Source organism: Pleurodeles waltl, chromosome 12 (assembly GCF_031143425.1).
Source record: "Pleurodeles waltl isolate 20211129_DDA chromosome 12, aPleWal1.hap1.20221129, whole genome shotgun sequence".
Taxonomy (NCBI): domain Eukaryota; kingdom Metazoa; phylum Chordata; class Amphibia; order Caudata; family Salamandridae; genus Pleurodeles; species Pleurodeles waltl.
This window is the reverse complement of record NC_090451.1, coordinates 364,175,734-364,186,117: the sequence shown is the minus strand read 5'-3', so window position 1 is coordinate 364,186,117 and position 10,384 is coordinate 364,175,734.

Sequence of the window (10,384 nt, the reverse complement as noted above, 5' to 3'; positions counted from 1 at the left end):
AGTTGGGAAGCACTGATCTGGATAATTATTCCTATTGAAATGTGAAGTACATTATTACAAGAGGTTGCCAACAGAAATATACAAAAATTTGGGAGGCTTGGGGAAGATACCACAGGATAAGAATAACCCCTACGGGAAACTTCAGAGACAAAGGGAATGAGGAAATACTGGGCTATAAGCCTGGACAGTGGAAGTTTACTATGCAAGAGGTTACTGTTATGGAGTCCGTTTGTAATGGTTGACTAGGTCTAATGTGGCGGCGTGGGTTGGAGGGAGACTGGGGCAAGGGAAGTGGGCTACGCCTTTAATTTGTTCTTTTATATTTTCTTTTGTTTGAGTCATATTTTAAAATTAATAAAATGTGCATTGTAAAAAAAAAAAAAAAAAAAAAAAAAAAAATATGCAGTACACGTTTTCTGCCACCAGATGTGGGGAACTTGGCAAGTTAAAGGAGAGGATTCCTATGCTAGTTGGGTTTATTATATCCTACTCCTTCCATTCGGTGAACTTCTATGACGTGCATAACACAAACCCACAGGCACAGAACACACATACTTTATCCTGAATTCATGAACAGAACATTCTAAGGTTTGCAGATGGACCTGCAGGGTTAATAATACAGTTAACCCGAAGCCTGATACACATATCCCACGTGGTTAACTCAAGACACGATTAACAGTTAGACAAAATTAGGATTAACAGGGTGTGTTTCATATTTGGTGAGATGGCTATGTTCAGTGTGTCATCGTGTAGTTTATTTCAGAGGGTTGATTACGGTGTTTATTATCGAATGTACGTGGATGGAGGGTTGAATGTTAGACAGGCACTGCTATGTGATGGATGCAAATATAGAGAATGGATGCCTAGGTGTCAGATTGCACTGTGTCTGTAACTATTATGTGCAGAGATCACTGGGTGGTGGAGCATAGGTGTGTGGAGTAGATGTGTTGTATATTGTGTGGCAAGGTGTACTTTTTGTGAAAATGGTTTGATACATATGTAGAACTCTTTACGGGGACGTGTGATAATATAATTGCCCAAGGCGTGTAAGGTTATTTAGAATGTCTTTATGATAGGTGCTGGTTGTGGGGGGGTGGATGTGAGGTTCTTGGATGTAGCTATATGTTAAGGTGCCCATACAGAGAAGTGTTGTATTTAGATTGGATTATTTAGTGACTGTGCGTGATATATCGGTCTAGGAAGGCTGAAATAGACCACAATCCTCATTGTTTAGTGATCTGCAGTAGGCCTCTCAAGCCCCTGTGCTCCAGTGCCACTGTACAACCTGCAGTAATGACTGCTACTTTCTTTATGTAATATACAATGCATAATGCTGTGGGTGTGGAGGAGGAGGGGATGGTAGAAGCATCTGTACTGGATTGAAGTGCTTGTTGAAGGCTGTGGGGAGAGGTGTAAATATGTTTAAGTATTCTGTGGAATGGCTGTGGCATTAGTGGAGGTGACTGTGGGGAAGGATGTATTTATACATTTGTGTGGGAAGTGTAGATGGGTGTAGAGTTTTTGATGTTGTGATTGTGAACCCCACGTAGTGATTACCTCTATGGTGGGGAAAGTGCATTTAGAGTTCTGTGCTGGGGATGCGAAGTATGATCTGTGCCTGCTGGTGCACTTGTGAAGTGCTGGTGTGTGTGTGGGGTATGAAGTTCTGTGTGATGAAAGCTATAATGTAAAATGGTCTGTATGATTAAGGTCTGGCAGTAGAGACATGAAAACTGTTTTGCTATGACTGAATGTAGCATTCTGTGTGTTATAGATTGTGTGTGTGGTAAATGTGCAAGGGTGTGGTGGGGTGTAGGAACTGCTTATGCTTCTATTAATATTGTAATTGCATTTATATACCACTTACTATCCCTGAGGAATGTTGTATTAGGAAGCTGGCTCTCTATATGGTGCACTAAAAAAAAGTACAAAGTGCAGAGAGTCCTGTGGTTCCCCAATTGGTTTGTAGAGGCAAAAGTAGATAGGACTATTGTGTGGGAGAGTAGTTAGGCTTATCAGAGGGTAGTGCTAAGCATTTGTTGCACTCAAAAAGGCAATAAATGAGAGACACTCAAAGAAGAGATCTGAGACCAAATTAGAAAAACAACACTTTTTTTATATATGTTTCAAACCCAAGAACTTTGTAATCAGGTAAGTAGTTTTTCAAGTTTACTTTTCACATTCAAAAATCAACAGTGCAATTTTCAGAGTTCTTCAATGTTAACCTATAAAGGAAAACAATGTTCAGCAAACACATGTTAACAACGACTTACAAGGCCAATCTCGGCGAGTTAAAGTAAGTAATGGGCACTGATCAGAACCACACCAGCAGATCATTCCGGGCACCACTGGGAGGGCTGGGTGCAGTAAGGCGTTGGGTGCCCAATGGTTTCCTATGGGAGTTTTGGTCTCGTGAAGACAGGTTGCAGGCTCTGGCTAGGAAGCCAGTGAGGGAAAACAAACAGGTAGGTTGTATACTTTTGATACTTGGGGACATAGGTACACCTTTGGTTCTTTTCGCCAGGGCCCAGGGGCGATGAATGCAGGGGTGTCCTTAGGCGTTGGGTTTCTTCGTCTGGGAGCAGTTGTGGTCAGGGGGTCCTGCGTGTTGAGGCTAAAGGAATTGTCGGGAAGTCCAGCACGGGGGGGACCCACGGGGGGCTCGAGCTCACAGGAGCCAGAGAACATCATTGGCACCAGTGACCCATATCAGATGGGATCAGGGGCGACGGGTGCCTCGGTTGCTGGAGGTGTCGGGTTTTCTCTCACCACAAAGCTGCTGGATAGGCAGCCTGCGTGCAGGGGCTGCAGGCAACTTGGGGGGAGGGGGGGGGGGGGGGGGGAGTCCAAGATGGGCGAGACCACACTGGACTCAGTCTCTGGACAGCTGGGGAACCTTGTTGACACCGTTAGTTGGCTTCACCTCGGGTCATGGACATCGGGTGCAGAGGTCACTTTGGGAGTCGGGCCATTGCTGTTCCGGGGGCTGCAGAGTCCTTTCTTGAGACTTTGTTGTAAAGCAGAGGCACTGCTCATTGGAGTCTTTGTGTAGGGCAGGCAGTCCTCCTATGTTTCTTGGAGGCTAAGCTGCAGAACAAGTTGTCTTTTTGGGCAAAGTCCATTGAGGTCAGCAGCAGGCCAGTGGGGCTGGTTCCAAGCCAGCTGCTTCTTCTTTTCCTCTTCTGCAGGTGTGACTCTTCTTAGATCATCAGGATACGACTTCTAGGGTCCAGGCGTGCCACCTAAAACCTCAATTAAGGGGTGTTACAGGAAGTGCCAGGAGGTAGCCAATGGGCTGCCCACCTTTAGGATGATTACAGGCTTTCTATGACACTTCCCCTGGGAAGTGGGTATAACTCTATCCCTAGTGGCCTAATTCCTTCCAAACAAGATGGAGGAATTTAAAAAGTAGTGTCCACTTCAGCTCATCCACCTTAGGGGTGGGACTGGCATGAAGTGGGTACTCCTTATCTGCCTAACTTTCCCACCTGTGCTGCCACCAAAAGTGGGGTCAGGACAAGGGGGGTCAGTCATCTCCACCATCTGGAGAGACCTAGGTCTCATTACAAAGGCAGCTAGGCCTTTGAAGCTTCCCACCCTGGAATATCCATCCGGCCTGGGTGAGGTGATAACACCCCCGCCCAGTGCAGGCTTTTATTTCTGGCCCTTGAGAGCACTGGCTCTCACCTCGGGGGCCAGAAATGCATCTATGGTGGCTGAACTGGTCAGGACCAGTCAATCAACCCACTAGTAGCTGGTAGGTTTTCAGAGGGCACCTATAAGGTGCCCTCTCTGTGTAGCTATTAATAAATCCCTCACTGGCATCAGTGAGGGTTTATTAATCTGAGATGGTTGATACAAAAACATCCCTATATTCAGAGAAGCCATTATGTAGCTGGGGTGCTTGTAGTGACCAGTGTGCAGCGTCCAGCACATGCATTTAAAATGTCTTCCCTGGTTACTTACTATGTCTGAGAATCAACAAAAACATAGCAGGGGCATATCTGCTTGTGCAGATATGCCCTCACATGTAATATGATGCACCATGACTTGGGGCTGTAAGGCCTGCTAGAGGGTGACTTACATATATTGCATGCAGTGCTTAGGGGACATGGATGTCATGTTTTCACTTTTGTCTGCACCAAGACACACAGCCGGGAAAGGCAGCTGGTCATGTGCTTGGTGAGGGGGTCCCTTAGGGTGGCACAAATTGTGCTGCAGCCCTTAGAGACCTTCAATAGTACCCCAGACCCTAGGTAGCAGGGGTGCCATTTACTAGGGACTTACAGTGAGTGCTAAAGGTTTTGCCAATTGGGAAAAAACGACTGCGGTTTTGGAGGAAAGAGATCCGGCACTGTGGTCTTGGTTAGCAGGAGCCCAGTGCACTTTCGGGCTGAATTACATCGGAAACCAGGCAAAAAGTGTGTGTGTGTGTGTAAGTGTGTGTGTAAGTGTGTGTGTAAGTGTGTGTGTGTAAGTGTGTGTGTGTGTGTAAGTGTGTGTGTGTGTGTAAGTGTGTGTGTGTGTAAGTGTGTGTGTGTAAGTGTGTGTGTGTAAGTGTGTGTGTGTGTGTGTGTGTGTGTGTAAGTGTGTGTGTGTGTAAGTGTGTGTGTGTGTGTAAGTGTGTGTGTAAGTGTGTGTAAGTGTGTGTAAGTGTGTAAGTGTGTGTGTGTGTGTGTGTGTGTGTGTGTGTGTGTGTGTGTGTGTGTGTCCATATCAAAAGAGTCCCTTTCCTACATCCATCTAGTGATTTTAATTATGAGTTAGGGTATCCGCAATGGATGTAGCTGCTCTGTACATTGGGGCAGTCAGAAAGCATTCCATTTGTATACTGGTTGTGACTGTTGTAGAGAGCTGGATAGTGGGCATAGGCCCCGTGTAAAGGAATATGTTTGGTGTGGAAAGTATATACAACTGTCCATGTGCTGCTAGTAGTTGCATTTAGAATGGATTGTAGGTGGGTGTTTTACTTACGTAGAGGTGCATACAACATATTGTATTAGCTGTATTTAGAGTTAACCAAACGGTGGATGTATATTGGTGTAAAGCGTCTGTGTGGCAACATAGCTATGTTAAAACGGATTTGTGTAGTTGTAATCCTGTGCATAGCTGTGTGAAAAGGTGTAATTTTGTTTTGGGCATCGCTGTGTGTAAGATGTGTTAGGCGACAGAACATAAGCCAACATAAAAGTTGTAAGGTTCATTTGTTGGTAGCATAGGCTCAAGTTAAGCAATCACAGAGGATATTGCGAATGCTGAGGACATTTCTTCACAGCCAGAATTCATAAAGCAGCAATAAAATTACGTACACTATTTTAGCTATGCGCCAGTCTTAAATTGTTTGTTGTGTCGCTTGCTAAACATTAGTCCATGCATGAGGTCAGACCAAAAACATAAAAGAATGAATATAAAGCTCAGAGAAGCACAGACTGTGTTTACACTTCATCACGCCTCGAAGACCGATCACCACCTTACAGCCTCCATGCTTTGGCAAAAAGAGAATTTTGCAGAAGTTGAAGAAATCCAGGTTCAAACGTAAACCGCTCCTGGCACTAAAAGGTATAAAACCATGAGTGCTTAGGAAGTTCTAGAATGGCAGCCTTGGGGGCGGGAGTGCTTTCACTTACCCGATGCCACCATCTACATCCTTGCAGGGCACTCGTATTATGTACCAGCATGTACGTGCCAAGCGGCAGCAGGTGGAAGCTTCGCCCAAGTCAACGTCTGGTGCAGAAGGCGGGCCGGTCTATCACAGCCCCATCTGCAGGGCTCAGGGGGACCTTCTCCCAGGTGCAGGTCTCGACGATGCGTGAGGCTTGCGGGCAGTGATTCATGGAGCAGGTTGTAGCCTCTCATCACAGCGCCTGCTGCCCGGTCGGATTACTGCGAAAGGTCAGGCCCGGAAACCTCTCGCTGCGACAGGGATTCGAGTCAGGTTTGCTTCTCTTTCGGATGGTAAAGTTTCCATGAGGTGGAAACGCTTCAATGCATTGCTGTGCGACTGACCTCCCTTTCCAAATTTATTTCATAGGAAACAAAACACTCGGGTGACCAGACGAGCCTGGACCTTTTTTTAAATAAAACAATGGCCGAGGTGCAGGATATCGGAGACGTGCTCTCTGGTGAACCTGTGGTAGGCAGTAATAGAAGAGTTCTACTGATGCTTTTCTTGCACTGCATGCTGATGGGTTTGTGTGGTATAATGGAGACCTGTTAAAAAAAACAAAAAAAAAAAAAAAAAAACTTATGAATTCTACACACGTGTGCCACCAGTGGTGTGTCAAACGTGCAATGGATCGTAATACAAGCAAGAACAAGCATTTGCAATGCAATGGGTCTCGCGTCTGATCGAGTTAGATGTATTGGCATTTTAAATTCCTAACTGAATGTTTCGTGCCACATAAATTGAAAATGAAAAATAAATCAATCAGTCGACATAAGCAAGCCAATTCAAAGCACCACGGCTGCCATGAGCATGAGCGCGAAGGAGAGAGTTAAAAGGTAAAAAGAAGTTCGCTCGCAGTCAAATTTATCAGCCAATATGCAATTATCCATGTAAAATGGTCCGTGTCCAAGGCGGTAACAAAACCGCCCCAAGGAGGGACAAACAAAGCATTTACCAATGATAAAGGCTTTTTGAAAGGCAAGCCCACGAACGAGCAAAAGTGTTGGGCGTGGTTAAAAGCCCACAAGACTTACAAGAGGTCAAAGCGCTTGCATACTCGACCTAAAAACAGATCCAATGTCCCTTTGCTGGGTAGTAAAATAAAGCTGTAATCAGTCTTTAATGGACCCTGTTGTCACTGCTCCATTGATAGCTACTATGCCCCGAATGTCACACCGTGCCTATTGTAGCCATGTTACTTCATGTTATCAACGAGTCTAACAGTTGATAGGTGATAATTCAGTGCACCATTAACAGATTTGCCTAGTTCATTAGATTGAGAGATTTCTAAATTTAGGCTGTGTTTTCACCAATATTTATTTTACAACTTCCAAAGTCCTAGGTCTTCAAGACTCTGTAGCGTATTTGACCCATGACTGTACATAACACAATGGATGGTGGTTGTCCTACAAATTGCCTGCACCCTAGTCCACGCATCGCCAAGACACATCCCACAGCAACAATAAGGTACCACCTCATGAGACAGCCAGTATCAAGTACACATTACTTTGCGCTTTGGCCTTATGAGAAACAAATGTAATCTCATAAGATTTGTAATGGTTTATTGTTTTCGAAGATCCTCGAAAAACCCATTAATCAGAGGTTATAACCTTGAAACCACCAATCTTCTTCACTCTACACAGCATGGGTTTAGACCCAACCATTATACTGAATCTGCCCTGGCTGCAGCCACTGAAGAGATCAGAGCCATTATAGATAGAGGTAGCAATACGGCCCTGATCCTGTTTGATCTGTCGGCCGCACTTGATACAGTTCAACATTCTTTATTGGTCAACTGTCTCGAGAGGATTGGTATTAAAGGAACAACCTTAAAATTGATCAGGTCTTTTCTGTGCAATAGAGAGCAAGTGGCGGCCCTGGATGACTTCACTTCAGCTAAATTTACTCTTCCTTGCTGGATCCCTCAAGGATCTTCATTATGTCCGCCTCTATTTAAGGCATACATTACTCCTTCGAGCAAACGGATTCAAACACGTGAGTTCTCAGTTTTCTCTTATGCTGGCAATACCCAAATAGTGGTGTCTTTATCCTCTAAACCATAAAGAGAGGCCAAACAATTCAACATCGCCATGGGCAGCATCACTAACTAGATGCAATAAAGTTGGTTAAATTTAAATTCCAAAAAAACTGAGGTGCTGCTATTTGGCAATAATTCCTCCTATTGGAATACCACCTGATCTCGGGCCCTGACAGTTCTTAAAGCAAGGAACTTGAAGGTTATTTTTTATACCAAACTAACTTTCATGGAACAAACTAAAAAGACAACTTCTTGTTGTCGTACCTTAAGAATATTTCAGTAATCTCTAAACAAGACTACTGCAATGCATTCCTATGCTGGTTCTCAGAATCACCTTCTTGGTAAAGTACAGACGCTTCAAAATACCGCAGCTCTAGTGTTAATGAACCTCCCAAAATTCTACTCTGCTTCCCAAGCTATTAGGGACTGGCACTGGCTTCCCATTAGGGCACGACTAAAGTTCAAGGCTTATGTTGGGCTCACAAGGCCCTGCATCAGGTAGGCCTCCTCTTTCTTCAAGATATTTAAAGGGTACTCTCCTATTCATACTCTATAATCTAGCACTGCCAGGCAGGGGATTGTTCCTAGAGGTAATAAAAACACATTGGGGAGGAAGGAGCTTCCCCTACTCTTCATCCAAATGGTGGAACTCCCTGCCTGTCCATCTTCGAGCTCGACCGAAACGCCTTATTCTTAGGAAACAATTAAAAACGTGGCTTTTTTGCTCTTCTGTCCAAGTTCTTCTCTGTGCACCACTGTACCGTTTCTGTACCAAAAATGACATTAGCACCGAGATGCCAATTGGTATTCATGCACTTTATAAATCTATTAACATTTCCTTTCAGCCCATTACAAAACACATATTTGGACGGGTGAGACCACCATTATTAATCATGTGTTATGCATGGTAGCGGGTCAAATACACCATTGATAATAGTCAGTGATTGAAGTACTTTGTCTCATTCATAAGGCAACATTAATCATTTATAAGGGAATACCACCTGGTACGAAAGAAAAAAAAAAAAAAAAAAATACATCCCTTCTCCCTTTTTTTTTTTTTTTTAAATATCAATTTTTGCCATAAAATAATAAGGTTGATTATTTTTACATCTAGCCACATATTGTCCTGCATCAACTCTTATTATTGCCCTGAAGAAGACCTTGATCAATCATTTTTTTGCTTCAGAGGTCGAAACACACCAGTACATGTATTTATGGGGAGCAACATCACATTGAATGTGTTTTGGTTTACCAAATTTGAACTTTAGAGTCACTAGACTCCTCTGATAAGGAACTTGGCCAGCTTTTGGGAATAAATGAACTGTATCCTCCAAAGTCTAAGATTTAAAGGCGAGTCAAAACAAGTTTACAGGTCGCTTGAATGTGTAGAATGGGTTATTCTCAGTACATGGCAACAATGCCTTTTTGTGTCTTCTTGTTTTTGTTAAACTATAAATATATTTTGTAAGATTGTACACATCTTTAACTATTTGTGATTCATGAAGGTGCTAATATAGCATATTGAAACCCAACAACTACTTGGGAAGCTATGCATAGGAACACACTAAATAAACTCTGTTTCCATAAATCAGTCGTTTAAGGGCAATGGGGATCTTTCTCTTTACCAACTTGATGTTCACCTCTACTTGACATTCTCAAGTATTAGAAAATGTGCAGGGCTCTTGTCAGAGGAGAGTATCATGTTGCCCTGTCCCTATTCAAATTCAATATTAAAGACAGCATGCAGGATTTTAATTCAGAAACCAGAGTAGTCCAAGGCACTCCAAGGACTCAATTTTCAATGGAAAATCCAAAGTAAGGTCTCAGATATATGGACGGGTATAACTGCACAAAAGATCAGTTGTCATTTTGCCTGTTATTTTCGGCATTGAAAGCCCACCCATCTCACAGGACTGGTCAGTGTTCCATCTCCAGGGAAAACAGCAAAGCCAGAGACTGAGCAACTCTGAAAAAATTAAACATTTAAACAAATGGACTCTTCATCCCCTGTTACCTGAAGGCAAATAATATCAGAACTGAGAAGGAGCTTAAAGGGGTCAGACTTATTTACTCTGCTGCAGAGTCTGATCATGATCAGGAAAGAATCTTCAAACAAAGAGCAACTGGGCTGGTCTGCAATACCAATCTCCTTTAGGCTGCCTACCAACATCTTCTGGTCCACCAGGTCAAAGGATCATGGCTTGGTCAACTAGGGACAAACCAGGTCATCTAAAACAGAAACGACCAAAGGTTCACATTGAAAGGTGAAAACATTCCTGAAACCTGTCTGAGCTGCATTAGGTCTCCTTATAGTCCCTGTACCAACAACCTAGCAGTTTCAAAGGAAATTAAAAGCCACAGACAACAGCTCAACATGACAGTATCCAAAGCACTGAAAGCAGGTATTTTTAGGAAACAGATTCACCACTGCCATTTTAATTTCTGAAAGAACACTCTCTTATGTTGACAAAGTTTAAACCCAGAGGCCATGTATGCTTGGGCACATGTGCAGAAGAAAGCCCTGTGCCACAAATAAAATGCACGGTCTACAGCTCACGCATTAACTAGATAACTTTTAATTTGTGCTTAAGCTGCAAAAAGAACAGTTCAGGAACAGAAAGGCGTCTCTCACTGTTTCAGACCTGCGCTATACAGCTTATGCACAAAGTGGCAATCACCAC